Genomic DNA, 19,497 nt, shown 5'->3' on the forward strand with positions numbered 1-19,497 from the left:
CTCCCTCTTGCCTAGACCCTTCCGGCTTCTTTCCTTTTCCCTCGTAAGCTCTTTTCTTCCACTTCTCCCTTCGTAGCAGCGTTATTTTCTCGAGGGGGGAAACCGAAAGGGAACTGCCTCACCGCCCGGGTAAGTCACTCACTTTTCTTTGTACTGCGTTCCTGCCGTGTCTAAGTTGATTTCGACCTCCCGCTGAACTCCAATCGTCTTCTTTGTTGCTCCGAGATTTCTTGTTTTCCCTCTTAGCCACAGAGATACAATATCGGAGTCTCTTTTCTTTTTGGAGAACAAGCCGCTCTTCCTGCAAGCGCAGGGCTTCGCTTTTCCGAAGGTAAGAAAATGGCTCCCCTAGACCCGTTGGATCTTTCCGCTACTCTCGTCGCCTCTCTCGGGGTTACCTGGTAGCCGGTTTGATCCCTTTTCCGGTCATGCTGGGAACTAGACTCTTTGAACACCCTTCCAAAGAGTTTGGGGGGTCTCCGCGCCCTGGAGTCGCCCCTATCCTTCGGAATAGCTCGGGCTTCACCTCGCGGTGCAAGCCCTTGCTTGCACTGGGATCGCGGCTCGCCGGAAGTCCCAGGGGGAATTATTTGTACAGGGAAGTTAGTCTTAACCCAGTATCCAGCGCACCCATTGCTTCCTGCTTCTGTGACTGGAAGACTCTTCTTATTGGATGGACTCAAGTATTCCAAGGTCCTGCTGGAAGGCATTAAAATGGAATACCTTAACTTTTGTGGGGCTTCCCACTTCTTCTGATAGATAACACACAAACTGGTTGCTGGAACAATCCCAGGTCTAGAGGGATTGTTAACTGAAAAACACAAGTTTCTTCAGAAAAAAAGAGGGATTCTTCCTCTCCCTGTTTCATGAAATATTTGCTTCGTGGAAACATCAGTAATTCCTCTGGGTTGGGTATATATATAACAAAAATCCCTGCAAGCTACAGCAACCAGATTTGTACACAGTTAGTAAGACAATGTCTGCAAGAGGTGTTATTAGCCAAGCTACAGATCATTTCTTGCCAATGGCATTTCTTTCCAAAATAGGGAAATGTTCTTTCTTGACAAAAGAAGGGTGAATAAAAGGAAGGAAAGCAAGCAACAGTGTTTGCACTATTTTACTCACAACTCTGTTGTTCCAAATTATTTGTTCCCAGGCATTTATATACTGCTTTTGATCAAAAAAGATCACAGAGTAATTTTACAGAGGATATTGAACATTACAAGCTAATAATAGAGTGTTATGAGTGGGGAGTGGGGAGTAGGCTGGATGCCAGGACCCTTTTAACTACTGGATCCAGCAAGTGTTAAAATTTAAGTAAGGTTTCCAGTTCCTGGAACAGCCAGGCTAGTTTCCTGGAGAGGTGATGGCCTAGGTACTGGCCCATTAAGAGAACAAAGAAAGTGGCTTGGCTCTGTGCCAGGTTGCAGATGGGTGGGCCCCACCGCCCTTAACTTGCTGGTACTTAGTTAGAAAAGACAAAGGGCAGAACGGAGCTGAATCTAGAAGATGGTTGTTGGACCTGCTAGAAGCAGATGGGAGCCAGAGAGAGAGAGATGGAGATGCTTGAATCCAAGTCTGTGGAGAAGGAAGGTTCTCTTGGGTGCTAATACTGTGAACTCCTCCATTGTAGACTCAGGTTGCATGCATGCGTAAATAAGCCACATATCCTAATCAGAGCCGTAGCTAGGTGATCTTCTGCCTCTGGCAGAACCATCCAGATTGCGCCCCTTCGCCACGGACAAATTAGCTCTTCTTTCCGCCTCTCCTCCAACCCCTCCCCCTTCCACCCATTCAATTCACTCTCTATTAAAAACCATTTCTTATGAGCCAATAATACATAGTTATATTTATGGACATATTTTAGCTGATTTTGTGCCGCCCCCAATGCCTGCTCCCCTGGCGGGGGCCCACCCTCACCACCCACTAGCTATGTCCCTGATCCTAAGGACACCTCAGTCTCCACTATTCCTCATTCCAAGGAAACCGAGCTCTATGGAAGCACCTGGAAGCCCAGGAATCTTGTTCTGCTCAGAGTTTTTGGGTGGTGTGCAACTATAGTATATAAAACAATAAAACATATACACCCTTAAAGTCTGTATTAGCTAAACTGGATAAATTCTATCTTTTGTATACTATTATTTGTGCTGGGGTTTGTTAGTTTTTTAGAAAATGTACTGACTGACAGACAACATCCTTAAAATAAGATTCCACTAAAGGTGCAATCTGTAGCAAAATCTGTCAGGAGGTGTAGGGTTAGGATCCAGCAGATCTCTGGCTAAGCCGGGAGGATCCTGGCATAGCCAAGCTAAATCAGCTTAATTCCTTCATTGTCGGAGCAGCCAGAAATGCACCAACGTGTCTTCCTCACCACAGCTGAGCAGAGCCGATCTTCAACGGGTATAAGCTCTCAAAATGGGGTGCTTCAGGGGTGTGGCAAGGGAGAGGGGATTTAGGGCTGGATCCTAAGCCTGTTCAGCTCTGGAAAAAGGCTGGTATTAATCAAACACTATTTCCATCGGTTCAGCCCCACTCCTGAAAGGAGTTTTGTTCTGCTGTACTTTACACCAACTTACCTTATCCCAGCTTCTTATGTGAGTGCCTGGAGACAGTTGGAGGATGGATGGTGGCTAACAGATTGAGGTTGAATCCTGACAAGACAGAAGTACTGTTTTTGGGGGACAGGGGGCGGGCGGGTGTGGGGGACTCCCTGGTCCTGAATGGGGTAACTGTGCCCCTGAAGGACCAGGTGCGCAGCCTGGGAGTCATTTTGGACTCACAGCTGTCCATGGAGGCACAGGTTAATTTTGTGTCCAGGGCGGCTGTCTACCAGCTCCACCTGGTATGTAGAATGAGACCCTACCTGCCCACAGACTGCCTCGCCAGAGTAGTGCATGCTCTAGTTATCCCCCGCTTGGACTACTGCAATGCGCTCTATGTGGGGCTACCTTTTAAGGTGACCCAGAAACTGCAATTAATCCAGAATGCGGCAGCTAGACTGGTGACTGGGAGTGGCCGCTGGGACCACATAACACCGGTTCTGACAGATCTGCATTGGCTCCCAGTACGTTTCCGAGCACAATTCAAAGCGTTGGTGCTGACCTTTAAAGCCCTAAATGGCCTCGGTCCTGTATACCTGAAGGAGCGTCTCCATCCCCATCGTTCAGCCCGGACACTGAGGTCCAGCGCAGAGGGCCTTCTGGCGGTTCCCTCACTGCGAGAAGTCAAGTTACAGGGAACCAGGCAGAGGGCCTTCTCGGTAGTGGCGCCCGCCCTGTGGAACACCCTCCCTTCAGATGTGAAGGAAATAAGCAGCTATCCTATCTTTAAAAGACATCTGAAGGCAGCCCTGTATTGGGACGTTTTTAATATTTAATGCTCTGTTGTTTTTAACACTAGATTGGAAGCCGCCCAGAGTGGCTGGGGAAACTCAGCCAGATGGGCGGGGTATAAATAATAAATTATTATTATTTATAAGTTTGCTCCCTTGCACAAATATCACTTCACTAACACACCCACACCTCAGTCAATTTACACGTATGCACATTCAGCCACACTTCAATGACACATATGCTCATAAAGAAAAACACTCCCTCTCTCTCAACAATTATCAGACATAATAATTCCTTGGAAAAGTAGCCAGAAAGACCATCCTACAACACTGGGAGCCTAAGACTATGAGGCAAAAAACAAATGTCACCTGGGATTCTTACCAACCCCAATAGAAACTTTGCACTGACTCCACCCATCCAGGCTGAGCATCACTGAGCCTTACCTGAGCCTTACCTGAGCATCAAACAAGGTCTTCCGGAGCCCTGGCTTGTTCCCAAGTTATCAGTTAATCTTTGGTCCAGATTTCTGGCTTGCTTGTTGTCTTCTGTCCTGGTTTGTCCTTTGATCCTAACTTCCTCTCTGTTCCTGACTCCTTTTGTTTTCTTAGTCCGTCAGTTCTGGTTTATGGCTTGTCCTTGGCTCCTGGTGCTTGGCTCACCCTAGATTGCTGTCCATGACCCATTCCTGATAGGTGGAATGAAGTGCAAGTCTCCCTCTCCCACCTTGTCAGACAGAATGGGTCTTTTTAGTTAATCAATTGACACTAAATTAAAAATAATATTCCCCCCCCCAAAAAAAAATACATGAAATACATAAGTTGTGGAAGCTGGAAAGACATTCTGTTTCTTCTCTTAGCTGTATTGTGTTAAATTAGTTATATATATCAATATCTATATTATAAAATTAAAATAGCCATATATATATATATATATATATATATATATATATATATATATATATGCTTTCGTAGATTTTCACGGGTACAGGAATGCAGGTTTTGGTGTCTTCGGGTGTCTTCCCGTGTAAGAGCCCAGACACCCCAACTCTTACACGGGAAGACACCCGAAGACACCAAAACCTGCATATATATATATATATATATGTGTGTGTGTGTGTGTGTGCCCTACCTTTCTTCCATTTTATTCTTTTATTATTACCATTCTCCATTAATGAAGGATGAAAGAAAATGCATGGAAAATCATTCATAGAGGTGGAGAAAATCATTCACAGAGTGTGGGGTTTTGGTTGCACTTACCTTACTTTTGAGGTGGCTTTTTGAGTGTCCTTTTATTATACAAATCACCATCCTGTTGCATTTTGGGGTTGAAATGAGTTTCCATTCTGTCATCAGCGGGCTTTCCTGTGTGACTCATAGATTTTTTTTCATGAAAAATTTTACTTTTGAAGGTATATGTGCAGAAATATTTTTTAAAGATAAAAGTCTCAAGCACTTAATAGCTGGGCTCCTTGCTTCGCATCCTTCTGTTAAAGCCCAGAAGAAATCAGGAGGCAACTCCTTCTGTGGCCTTCGTAAAAGATTGTCGAATGTCTGCAGCCAGGGAGGCTGATGGAATGTTGAGAGGAAAGCATCAAGCAGCTGCCAACTTGGGCTCCTTGCAGTCTTAAGGTGAGCTCGACCCCACACCCACTGAATTTGTGAAAAAATCCAAGAGCACTTTGCAAAGGAGGGAGAAATTTGGAAGCTTCTTTGACAGGCAAATAAAATTTTGGAAAATTGGTGGATAGGTTTTGGCACAACCTTAAACAGAAGCACCTTGAATTTCATAAATATCTGAGTTTTTTATGCTAGCATATTCAGGATGAAGGAGAACAAACATGATGACGTGTATCCTGGAAAGTCCATATCCGTTGTTGCAAACCAATCAAGCAACTTTATGAACAGCAGATGGGGTTGCTTTTTTCATGCCCTGGGAGGCAGCAAAAAAACTGATGCAACTTAATACCTGAAGGATGGCTCTTATCGTTTCATTTCAGCTAGATGTAACCGGACATCAAATACTGAAAAAAGAAGAATGTTGAGAAACCACTGCTTTATAAAATGTTTTATATAGGCTACTTAGGTCACCTTAAGTTTCACTACTCGTCTGCTGAGATTTCCTACTCAGTCAAGATAGTGTTGCCACTGCCTCTCCAAAGCATATTTCCACAATATGCTTCCTGGGACTATTCATGCCAGCAATCACTGTGTTTAATATTGATGCTGATTTCATCTCTTCATTTTTATTAGTTTGTGCTAGTCTTAATTAGCAATCTTCAATCTCTGTCAAGGTAAGCAATTTGATATAACTTAATAAAGCAAAAGGTTCAGCTGGGAAAAGATCAAAATTTATTCTGTTTGAATGTTGCCTAAAAGTATATATTGCTTCATTCTGTTCTTAGCTGCACGAGTGGAAGGGCACTGCAGTCATTATGGGTAGTCAGAATACAGAATGACTTTATCATATAGCAATGGTGTACACTAGTCATTCTGAATGTCCAAATCTTTATCTTGCTCGCAAACATGCATTGTGTGTGTGTGTGAGTGTGTGTGTGTGTGTGTCATGGTATCCATACCAGCTAGGTTGAAATGTCTGTTTAAGATGCACAATATTTATTTTATATGTTCTCATGATGAAGCTTACTTACCATGACAGATAGTCCTACAAATATTTGAAGCAATATAGACTGATTAGTTAATAAAGTCAGTTCATAATGCACAATATATATTACATATTTATTCTGTAACAAGTTTTTGCACCTGGATAGATTGCCATACAAATATTTGAAGATATATAGACTAATTAATTCATAAGAATGCAACAGAGTTAAGAATGAGTTAAACAGAGTTAAAAATGTGTACATTGAGGCAAGCAAAGTATGAGATGAAAGCCACAACATGTTAAGGCAATTAGCAATTAACACTATGAGTTTGGAAGCACCGATAAAGAGATAAAACCACAGATCATACAGCCTTGCAGTTCAGCCCAATGGAGTTACTGAAGGCTCATTGATTGCGATATTATACTAAGAGAACTATTAGATTTTTCATGCTCTGTGAAAATGGTTGAAAGGCAAGTGGCTCACATTGAAAAGTCTGATCAATCCTTCAGAGAAAAAAGATCAATAGGCAACAGACTCAAATCGGGCATAAGATAAGAAAATGTAGAACCTGGATAAGACTGAGGCAAAGCTCCAGCTTCTTCTGTCATGGCAGCTACAATTGACATAAAAAGTCACATCCTGCAAAAGGCAAAAACTACAGTTTAATGAAAAATCATCTTGCTAAAGTATGCAGGCTGAAACAAAGGCTGCAGAGTGTGGTGGGGGAAATAAGTCTAAGTGCCGAGTTAACCAAATAAGCCCAAAACTGAGCAGCCAAAATGTTTGCGTCTACTGTTAAAATAAAATAGAATAAAGTGAAATAATAAAATAAAATAAAATCTAGCATTGAGCTGGAGAATCTTTTCCTTAAAAACAAAACAAGGAGGTGGGATGCAATTCAGGAAGAAGAAAAAAAGATCCATCGCATCCTACTAAACTTCTCATCTCCGTGGACCATGCCATAGGATTGCCCCATGAATTCTACTGTTGTGATTGGTTGAAAGTTGAAAGAAAGGCAAAAAAATTCCTACATAATGTCTTGAGAGAGAAAGAGCATAGAAGCAGAGCTGTTTCTTTAGTTATGGATAACCTCAACTACTTTAAAAAGCAGAAGTGAGCTACAGACACCTACTGGAGATACTTCATTTGATTGCTCAAGTAGAACCCAATATGTGTGCCTCTGGTACAGGCAGGGCATGACAACATCCCATCTGAAAATACTGCGGTGGCTACCAGGAAGAGCTGGATATAGGGTGTTACATAGTTCTGAAATGTATAATCCCATATAATACAGAAAATCACCAACAGAAACAGCCCCCCACTGTCCTTATTGCTTTCCTTCAGCACCATGTAATGGTGCATGGGTTTCAACTGCATATTGTAAGCTGCCCTGTGATCTTTGGCTGAAGGGTGGTATAGAAAGTTTAATAATAATAATAATAATAATAATAATAATAATAATTGCTGCATAAAGACTGTAAATAGACTTTGTCTCTCTCCAAAGAGATATCCATGTGTAGAAATAAAAAGGACCAGGAAGGAGCAAAGCAGGTGCAAGCTCCTCTCCTGGATCTCATGCGTCTGTGGGGTTCTGGCAAGCCATAGTTTGGTTTACCATGACATGGAAATGAGGAGATTGTATTTTATGTAGTTCTCAAGAAGAAATTGCTCAACAGCAGAACTTCAGTGATATGAAAAAAAGAAAAGCATCATTCAATGAGAGAAAATGTGAATTGATAAATATGATTTTTTTAGAATTGTATGGATATATGCTTTGTAAAAACAGGGTCTTAACAGATCCAATGAATATAATGAGCTGTTCAAACAGCAAATGCACCAAGAAGTGTATGCAAGATTAGAAGCCTACTGAGACTAATCAACTGTGTCTCAAAATTCAGATGGGGGAAAATACTTTTGCAATCTCAAACATATTCAAAGCAGACAATGGCCTGCCTTTTCAAACATTGGAATTTGCAAAGTGAGAGAATCATGCTGGACTTTCTCACAGGAATAGCAAGAGGAACCATAAGAATCACTGAGGAAAAAAAGAGCCTTAGTAATGGAGAATGGTAGGGGAACCTGGAGGCAAGAAATATTTGCGTGTAGCAACAGTCCAACTGCAGAGCACAAGTGGTCAATAGAAACAGTCCTATCTCATTACCAAGGTAGTCTCCTGCAAGTCACGATTGCTCTGACTTCAGAGAAACAAATGGCAAAATGAAATTTTAAAATAAAACTATGAAGTTAGAAAGTACAATGCAAAGCAGTTTATCAGGAGGAAATAAGGAAACTTGTTGCTAGTGGGGGGAAAAGAAAACTCTACTCTCTTTAATGCATTTAAATGAAAATAATAGAAACTAAAGGATTGTGTGCTACCTAGCACAATGTAGATGAACCAAACTCTATGTTAACAATGTTTGGAATGGGTGTCTGGATATATCTATTTTTATTTTTAGTTTGGGTGGGGTTCCTATAAAAGGCATCAGCCAATGTTTAACATATTTGATGACTGGGTATTTCACACATACACAAAACAAATATTATGGCACATTTTTGAAAATGTGGTTACAAAGCTCATGTCGCTTCACAGTAATTGCCATGAATTATACAGTGAAGGTCCTGAAAGATGCCTTGTGCGATGCTGCTTCTTTTGTGCAATGACTGACTGCAAATGATTGCATGCTTGCAAATATATGTACAGACAAAGATACACTGGAATCTTCAAATATTCATTAGCACTACATAATTGACAAATTTGCTTCACAAACTGTGGTGCATTAATAATGTGGTGTTTTGCAGACATATTTGATACAAGTCACGATTGCAAGACAAACTCACATTAAAAAATTCTATCAGAAGAGCTCGCCTGCCCTCAAAGGTGGCATAAAACCTCTTCTGTATTTACCCAAATGTATGTAATGCTTTGCATCTATCTAAATATATTAGATGAGTAAGAGTTTTCTTTCTGGGGCTTATTCTGTGGTGATTTGTTTCAAAGGCTGGTAGTTTGCTTAAAAATTCAACAGTTCACTCTTGTTTGGCTTCCTGTATACCACATCAGTCTGGCTTCCTGTATACCAGAGTTTAGGGTGGAGGAGAAGAAGTTGATGGGTAGCCATTCAAGAATCTGGAATGGTTACATGAGAACCCTTGATAGGGCACCTAGCAAATTCAGCAAATGATATGCAAATTATGTCACTATATAAGAAAGGTCTCAAAATTATAGTAAATATTCAATTTTAAGAATAGAGGCTCACAGAGATTAATTGATTTAATAGTGGTAGCACAAGTCTTTCTCAGTGATGGAATGGGAATTAGATGAATACAACAAACACAATGCTATCCTTCATGATACTTACTCCTCTTCCTGTGATTAGTATGCCCTCTATAAAGACATATCTCAAAATAATACAGAAACACTGTGGAGGGGGAGTAAAGCAATGATTTCTGTAGCTTTAAAACACACTTGACTGAATAGTTTTTATACAACAGCTTTGCAATAGTTCTGCTGAATATACACCCCTATATACTTCAAGTATTAAACAAAATCCTTTTGACGTCTTCCTCACCTTTTCTCTAAACTAAAATGCTGCTCATGCTGTAACCTTTCCTCACAGAAGGGCCTCTCCATCCCATTTAGCAGTTTGGCGGCCCTTTTCTGAACCCTTTCCAACTCTACAACAGCCCTTTGGAGCTGAGGTGATCAGGAATGTATACAGCATTCCAAGTGCAGTTGCCCCATAGTTTTGTATAACGCCCTTATGGTAGTGGCAGTTTTATTTTCAGTTGCTTTCCTGATAATCCCGAGCATACTACTGTAGCACCCTGCTTGTGGTTAACGCTTAGCTGGAATGAAATATTCAACGCAGCAATAGAGAAATTAAAATAATAATTTATTTGTCAGACAAATAAATGATAGGGACAGTGGTATATGGTTACCAAAGCTCTGCCTGCCTCCAGCCCTGATGGCCAGCACTTATATTTCCTCATCCCAGCCCCCTTGCTCCTCCTTTGGCTGCCTCTGTCCAATCAGCCTGGTTGAAATTCCTATTGGCTGTTTGCTAGAACCAATCATAAAAGATACACCCATTTCCTATTACCTTTTATGGGAGACAAAGAGCTATATTTCCTTCTATCCATAAATGGCGGACAAGCAGCCATATATCTTACATTTGACTTGACCAGGCACCTTAATTACCAGATCACCTTTTGCCCCTGTTGCCCCTGCATTCCAAAACAAATGGCTAAAACAAATGGCTCATGGTATTATTTTCTGTTAAACAATAAATCTTACTATTTACCAACTCTTAATTAGTGTTTTTGCAGCTTGATTGTATTCTGTAATATGTAGGGTCAGTGTAACATTTGCTCCCAGCCTGTAATTTCCTTTTACAACTTTGAGAAACTTGTCTCCTGCTACTGCTATAAATCAGGGGGCCCCTTGTTCGGGAGAGCAGGAAGATAAACAACTGCCAAAGTACTTAGCCAGCTGGTTTCTGCCTGGCATGAAACATACAAACATATGCAAATATATATTTAAGCTCATTTTAAAATACAGGTCTTGATCAGATGCCTCACTACCTATGTTCCTTTTTCACAGATGCCACACACGGCATTGGCATATTCATCAAGCTGTTCACTATGACTCCAATGTCTTGTTCCTGATCAGGTACCACCAGTTCAGACCCCACAAATGTGTGGGAGAAATAATTTTTTGTTGCCCTGACATGCAAACACTTTTTTTTACATTGAATTGCCTTTGTCAATTTACTGCCCATTCACTCAGCCTGGAGAGATCCATTTTATCTTCAGAACAGCCCTGTGAGGCAGGTTAAGCTGAGAGACTGTGACTGGCCAAAGGTCATCCTGTGAGCTTCACAGCTGAGTGGGAATTCAAACCCTTGCTTTAGCAGAGTTTAGTCCAACACTCTAGCCACTACACCACACTGCACTCTCGCTTTAGCAAGGCTTGTTTTTCTATATGCTTATTTTATCTTTAACAATACTTTCTACCAGTTTTCCCAGCACAGATGTTAAGCTAACTGGACTGTAATTTCCAGAATCTTCCTTGAATCCCTTTTTAAAAATCAGTGTTACATTAGCCACTTTGCAGTCATTGGATCTGAGGGATGTTCTGAGTGCTAAGCTACATATTTTTTGTTAGAAGACCAGCAATTTCACACTTCTGTTCTCTTGGGTGGGTGCTATGCTGATCCAGCAATTTGACAGTTTTTGTTTTGTCTATTAGGCCGGCCTTGAACTGCATCTCTTCTCACAGCTTTCTGTTTTGACTCCTCAGACTCGCTTCCTTCAAAAGTGAGTTCATACACTGTGATATGCCCTATAATATCTTCTCCTGTGAAGACAGACGTAAATAATTCTGACCTCAGTTTACAGGTGTTGTCAAGCAGAACTTGTGGGTGAGACGCCTGAACCTTGCTAGGATGTGGCATTTCATGTGGCAGGTGCACAGAAGTCAAAAAACCCCGGCCTCTGGGCAATTTACTTATCCCTGAAAGCAAATGCATGGCCATTCTGGTCAGTTTCAGCTCTTCTTCCGTTGGAAAGAAACTCCTTACTTTTATAAGGTCATATACATGGCAGTTATTTTCACAGCTCTTCTGCTGTGTGGGAATAGATGCCCCCCCTTTAGACTTCTGAATAAGTTTTGGGTTCATAAATACTTCCACAATCTTTTATGCACTGAAATGAAAGGGAGGTTTGCCACTGAATTAATATCAGCAGGAGAAAGCCATTAAATGAGCTCTCCTTTGCTTTGCTTGAAGCTTTTGAAACAAACCGAAAGCCCTGATCTTGTTCTCTGCTGGAAATGACAATATCGCACCGTTAAAGCTATGATTTTTCTCCTGTATTGATTCAAATAAGTAGTAAAAAAATGTCAAGGACTGCAGGAATACAAATCTGAACACATGCATGCAAGAATTTAAGGGTGAAAAACTCAATGGAACACTTATAAAAACTAGACTTGGAAATTCAGGTGTCTTTAGAAATGAACTGCAGGAAACCTGAGCTTTCTGAAAAATGTCTTCTTGTAATCTGGTCTGCAACAATGGTGCAAATGACTTATTGCTAGTGATGCTGACTAGCTAGGACAGCATTATGTGCTCTCCTCTGGAAGCTTGTTTTGTGCAGCTATTACGGCTGCAGTTCAAAGCACATTTATGTGAGAGCAAGCTCCATGATAGTAGACAAGACTCCCCTTTGCGTAAACATACACAGGATAACAAACTCCTTTAGTTAAGAATATAAGATATACAACCTCTGGCTTGACTTTTGTTGGTCAGATGTTTGTTTGTTTGTTAAAAGTATTTATATATTGCCATATAATAGAATATCAGGGTGGTGTCCAATGTTAAAACATAGGTCACCATTAAAATATATATAAAATACAAATAGTCTTTAAGGTGGTTGGCTAATGAAAAATAAGAATGAAATGTTACCCTTTTCATGTCTAGACTTGGCTCAGAAACACCTACTTGTGGCTGCTGCCTTCTTTGTTTGCTTCATGTAGGATCCTACTTAAAAGAGCGGAAACATACACAAATCTGGTGATAACCTGTAAAGGAGTGGCATTATATATGGTAGCAATAATAATGACTGCATGAAGAGTTTCCTTCTGGGCAAAGAAACATGGGAGAAAAGCAATCATAAATCCAATGGGGAAGGAAACAGAGTCTCTTCCATGCAAGTCGACCAAATGCCTCCTTCCCTCCCTCTCTCTTTTGGCCACGTTGCCACAGAACAACAGTCTCTGAAGGCTATCAGTACAATCAATTTAGCAAAATCAATTTACTAAAGGAAAGGAGGAGACTTCGGAACATATCCTACCCCACTTTGAGAATCACAGGATGGTAACAATTGATACCCTACTGATCTAAAGTGTATGAAACAGAATAGGTATTGTTCCATCAATTACTTGGCCCATACTGAAAAGACAACATGAAAGTCTGAGTTCTTCTTCCTTGATCATTACAAAAAGTCCTTGCAGCTTACTCAGGAACACCTTGTGTATCTCTGCCTTCAGCTGCTGCTGCTTTCGGAACAAGTCAATACTGATAACATGCATCCCGGAGGAAATAGGGCTTAATTTCTCCCCCCGTTTAGCTTTTTCAAAGTCAGAGTATAAGACAATGAAATATATATGGCAGAAAGAGAAACTTTCTGTGCTGTTTTTAGACTTTACCCCACAATTTGATAATCATTCAAAATCAAGAATGGGCGGGTTATAAATAAATTATTATGTTGTTGTTGTTGTTGTTGTGGTAGTGGTGGTGTGTTTATACACACACAGGGAGGAAAAGGGGGGAGGATGCCATTCTGTATCAATTCTATTTAATTCCTTACATTTTTAGGCCACTCTTCGGGGCACCACAGTTCAAGAAGGACACTGACAAACTGGAACGTGTCCAGAGGAGGGCAACCAAAATGGTCAAAGGCCTGGAAACGATGCCTTATGAGGAATGGCTAAGGGAGCTGGGCATGTTTAGCCTGGAGAAGAGGAGGTTGAGGGGTGATATGATAGCCATGTTCAAATATATAAAAGGATGTCACATAGAGGAGGGAGAAAGGTTGTTTTCTGCTGCTCCGGAGAAGCAGACACGGAGCAATGGATCCCAACTACAAGAAAGAAGATTCCACCTAAACATTAGGAAGAACTTCCTGACAGTAAGAGCTGTTTGACAGTGGAATTTGCTGCCAAGGAGTGTGGTGGAGTCTCCTACTTTGGAGGTCTTTAAGCAAAGGCTTGACAACCATATGTCAGGAGTGCTCTGATGGTGTTTCCTGCTTGGCAGGGGGTTGGACTCAATGGCCCTTGTGGTCTCTTCCAACTCTATGATTCTATGATTCTTCCTCCAAAGAGCTCAGGGCAATGTACAAAGCTCCCCACCCACCACACATCATATTCCCAAATAGGGATGGCAGAGAAATTCAGTTCAACTTGCATTTCAAGGTAAGGTAACCTTCTTAGAAATTTTCATAACAATAAAGAGCCCCCAATACAGGCACCCTTCCCATATGGCACTTCTTGGCCAGCTGGACTGCCTGGGCCACAACAAGGTTCCTCGGGTGTTCTGTTCCCGCTTGAGTTTCTCCACCTCATGCTGAGCGCTACAATGAGGCTGAGAGAAGGCATCTCTCCAGTAACTCTCTGGGTCAGCTTGCTATTCCTGGCAGGGATGAGGATGGGGAGAGAGATTTGATTCAGTTCTCATGTAAAGGCAAAAGTAGCTAATTCACACTATCCAATACCACAAGCAAACTAAAGCACTGTTTTCTTTGAAACCTACACTTTTCCATTTTTTTCAGTGCAGTTTTTATACTTTACTTCAGTGTTGTTTTTTCTGGGGAGACACAGGGGGATGCATAACCCCCTAATTTTTTTTGAATCTTTGTACTTTTGTCCATTTACTGTATTTTTTTTCCCTATTTGAAGTATAAAATGGTGATTTTCTTGAGTCAAAATGAGAGTACCCCTAAACATTTTTTTAAGAAAAAAAGCACTGCTTTACTCTGTACTTCAGTCAAGTATGTATAAACATATAAGTATTAGTGAAAATAGCATAGACAAATGAACAGTAGTTTGGAAAATCACTATGCAAATATGTTTATATTGGGCAAAATTGCCTAGAAATGCATATATTAGGCTAAAATGCCCAAGCCTAGAGAGACCTGTGTCTAGTAGCGCACCCTTCCATTCCTTTCTTTGTGGCTCATTTTTTTCATCTGTTAAATCATAACACTTTGTGATAGATATGCCTATATCTCTACCTACCTATTTACACGCAAAGTAATTTCATACTTGCCTTTTCCCTCCCAGACAAACCTATAAGGACACTTTTCCAATAAGATGAAGAGAACTTTATTGCCTTGAGTGCTGCACTTGATAGCTAACAGAGCACAGCCAAGGAAGCCCAATGGGACCCTTAACACTGAAGGTTTGAACAAGTGACGGATCTCATGATACCGTATTCCCTCTAGCTGTTGAAACTGCCTTCTACAATAGTTTAAAAGGCTATTTTGTAGTGCTCCAAGCTTTAATTGGTTTGAAATTGGTCTCCACTGACTAATCAACTAAAGCTTTAGTTGATTAATTTAGTGGGAGCAATTCTTACTGGGGAAGTTTTGGCTGGCAGGCGTGAGAGCTAAGGGCACACCTTCTTTTAAAGACAGTTTGGCTTTGCTGTATTAGTGGAGGGGAAGAAAATGTTAAATATGGCTTTTTATTAATTGCTAGATCATGTATATTATATTGTTGGTTTCTGATTAATATCACCTCATTTTTAATTGAAGACGCAAATTAGCTGTTTCAATGGAGGTGTAGAAATTTTCCTCCAATAAGGCAAGGATATTAATCTTTCTTTCCTAACTATTAATCTTTTTTTCCAGGCTTCTTTGGGTGCTTTTTCCAGCTGCTGCTGTGTTGGCACCTGGTTCCCCCCCCCCCCCGCCTGCATTACACACATGGGGCCCTGATGAGTAAGGATGAAAAAGTCCTGTTTACATGTGTAGTGTGCATGATGTCAAATGCATGATGGACTGTAGCAGTTTTATACTCATTTAACCACACCTCTGGCACCTATGTGCCTGGGATGACTGTGCATGCTCTTCCCAGGATTCCCCTTCATGCAGGGAGCCCTCCACACATACCTATGCATTCATAGAGGCTCCCTTCACACTGAACATGCAACCACCAGGCTATGAGGCTGGTGCGCACTCTGGCCTGCAGGCTAGTGAAGGTCCTTCCCCTGCTCCCCTCGTGCATTCGGTATCCATGCTTACCAAACACACCCAATGGGCTACGGCAAGTGTAATGCAGGCATCAAAACTTTACACCACTAAAAAGATTTCACTACATGCTGATGTCACTGAGGACAAATTAGAACAACTATGTACAAGGAGCTGGTGTTGAGCAGGCCAGTGTGAGTTAAGCTGGTGTAAAGTTACACCAGATCCAAACCCCATTCAGCCTCCCAGCCATCTAGCTCCATGTTATCTATACTAACCAGAGTGACTTCCCAGATTTTCAGAATTTCTCTGTTCCTGGCTGGAGATGTCAGGGTTGGAAATGGGAAAGTATTCCACAAATGGGGAGCTGCCACAGGCAAGGCCTGTTCCCATGTTGCCTCCCTGCGGGCTTCTCATGGACAAGGCACATGGAGAAGGGCCTGAGATGATGATCTGGGTTCAGCTTAGTTCATATGGGGAGTGTCACAGACTAGTTTGACACAGAGGAATGGTGGGAGGAACCAGCTGGTAAACCCTCCCAGGGAAGAAAGCTCAGAGCCTGGGGGTGGGGTGGGTTGGGGATGCAGGAGAAAAGGGAGAAGTCTGGGAGGAGGAGGAGGTGTCAGAAACTGAAGAGGTAACAGGGCTTGGTGAGCTGGGAGAGTCTGTGGCAGAGAGAAGTCCAGAATCAGAGGCAGAGGCTGAAGAAGCAAGTCAGTGGGAGTAGGGAAGCCCAGAGGCAGAGATGAGTCAGGCTGGTGCAGAACCACAGGTGTCTCCTTTCCGTGTATTACAAGACCCACCCCCCTCCCACTCTGGTCTCCCAGAACCAGAAGAGGCATGAAGGAGAGGCTGCCTTTGCATGGGTGGAGTCTCCAATTGCTTAGAAAAAGCCCCAACTTAGATGGCTGTGGGGAGGGAGGGACTTTCAGTCTTGGCGACTGATTCATGGCACAAGACCTACCAGGGATGAGCTGCTGTGCTAATTAGGGCTGACACTCTGCCGAGTCTGTGCCAATCATGTTCTTTCTAATAAAGAGTTAACTCCCACATGAATGCTGGCTCGCTCCCACAGAGAGAGGCAGTCCTTGAGGTATTGCAGCCCTGAGTCATTTAAGGTATTCCAGGTCAAAGCCAAGACCTCAAAGAAGCCCAGGAACTAATTGGCAGCCTGTGCAGTTGGGCCAGGATTGGTGTAAGATGCCCAAATTGTCTTGCTCTGGTGAGCAGCCTGGCTGCCAAATGCTGCACCAGTTGAGGTTTCAGAGGCAGCCCCACATGTAACATATTGCAGTAATCTAACATAGAGCCTTCTAGAGCACAGACAACAGAATGTAGGCTATCCCTGTCCAGATAGGGGCACAACTGGACCACCAGCCAAAGCGGATGGAAGGCACTTCACACCATCGAGGAGACCTGAGTTTCAAGCAACAGCAATGGATCCGGAAGCATCCCCACTGCTTCAGAGGGAGTGTGACTCCATCAAGACTGTCCCTGTTTTCTAAGGAAATGTGGAGGGTATGCAAGAGCAGGCAACCTTGCACCCATACAGCCCACTAACAGTGTCTGAGTGTTATCTGTAGTAGATAGGTAGCCGTGTTGGTCTGCCATAGTCAAAATAAAAAAATTCCTTCCAGTAGCACCTTAAAGACCAACTAAGTTAGTTCTTGGTATGAGCTTTCGTGTGCATTAGTTCTTGGTATGAGCTTTCGTGTGCATTAGTTCTTGGTATGAGCTTTCGTGTGCATTAGTTCTTGGTATGAGCTTTCGTGTGTATCTGAAGAAGTGTGCATGCACACGAAAGCTCATACCAAGAACTAACTTAGTTGGTCTTTAAGGTGCTACTGGAAGGAATTTTTTTATTTTGAGTGTTATCTGGATTGAACTTCAGTTTGTTGGCTCTCATCCAGTCCATTAGCGAGGCAAGACAATGGTCCAGCACATCCACTGCCCCACCTGTAAATGTAAAGGAGAATTAGAGCTGGGTGTTTTCAGGTAGATGTTAAGCAGTGTGGGGGATAAATTTAAGCCCACATTGAAGGCTCCATGGGGCCAAAGAGCACCCCTCAAGCATCACCCTCTGGAAACCACCATCCAATGAGACTGGAAGCACCACAAAGTGGTGCCACCCAACCCCAACTTGGAGCATATGCATAAGGTCATGCGCTCTATCTTCTGTTAGATCTCAGGAAGCAGGGCTGGGAAATCACTGCAAGGCAGCATCAACAGCATTGGAGCTACGTTGGGATTGCAATCAGGTGAACTATAGATCACTGGAAATCTCATGCTTTGCAAGCAGGAGATCCCAGGTCTAGTAGCTTGCAACTCCAATTAAAGCACATCACAGGCAGCACAGAGCCGAGACCAGGGAGAGCTGATGCCTGTCAGAAGAGACCAAACTATTATAAAACAGTTTTGTCTGCTCTGGTACATCTTATCTTCATTTCCATGTGGCTTGGGTAGGAGAACATTCCCATGGGTTGTGCCTACAGAGAGATGGTGGTTGCCCCTCTGCCACCTTTAATGGTGCCCCAAATATGCTGTCAGAGGCAGTTGTTTGCTGCATGGTAAGGCTGACTTTTCGTTTATTTCCTTGCTACCTGTCCTTCTCTCTTATTATGCCTATTGCAGTTTCTTGGCATGTGATCGTGTGAAATGCCCTTAAGCTATGAATCCTGCTTTGTATATCCGGTGAGAATATATTATTTTGTAGATTCATTGTGGAAATAATCAACTCCGCAGCATACAATGTGACAATAGACTTTGTTGCTTGCGGTGAATTGCAAAATGTTTATGATATTGTTACCGACATACCTGTCTTAAGCTGCTGTAGCCTTTCATTCTCCACATAGTTTGTTCGCTATGCCAGGCTTTGTTTTTCTGACAATTCAACTGAAAACCTTGTTTCTGGCATAAACAATAAAACATTTGAATAAGATTTTTTTTGAAAAAACCCGTATGCATATATTAGTCATTAAACATCGCACTTGCAGCATCTAACAAATGCAGCAGCTAAAAATGTAAAACAAACAAGCTGGCTATAGAAGAGACCATGCGGTCTCTATGTGTGTTCTTTGTGGATTATGAAAGAATCCCTCCATGTCCTGCCTATGGATATATTACTCCCAATGAAACAGTCAGTGAAAGAATATCTACATGTACTCTGATAGATGGAGGAGGAAGGACTTGAAAAAAGAGCAGCACTCAAAGCCAATACAGCCGCAAAGGATGAGATTTGACCTGAGGAATCAACATCACTGTCTACTACACAACAGGATAGAACTGCCTTGCAAACAACAATCAAGTACATTGAGACTGAAATCCTTTATGCCCTTAAGCAAAGAGTGTGTTCAATTGGGCTGACTAGATGAGTAGATGATTGAACTGTTAGTAAATTAATTGATTTAGCCGATGCTAGTCAAGGATGGGTTCCTGTGCTGGTACCGGAGGTCCTTCATCCAGTTCCTATTATAATCTCAAGAGGATGGGGACAATCAAAAGTTCTGCTGCAGTGTTATCTGGCTGCCTTATAGTCATGTTGGTCTCACTAAAGTTGAACATAGAACTGGTCAGACGGAATATTTTATTGGGATAGCCGCTACGTTAAAAATGTTGTGAGTTTAATGTAACTGAGCAGGCAACCTCATGCAGTTCATGGATGGAACTTGGTTCTCTAAACCAAAAAATGCTGTCTTTTCTTCTCCTACCTAGGGATTAATGCCAAAGGGTCAGAAAGTTCTACAATACTTGCAATTCACATTCTGCAGTTTATTGTGTATCTCTCAGCTGTGTAATCAGAGAAGCAATCAGAAGCAA

The sequence above is a fragment of the Podarcis vaucheri genome (assembly GCF_965113315.1).
Source record: "Podarcis vaucheri genome assembly, chromosome: 4".
NCBI classification, from domain to species: domain Eukaryota; kingdom Metazoa; phylum Chordata; class Lepidosauria; order Squamata; family Lacertidae; genus Podarcis; species Podarcis vaucheri.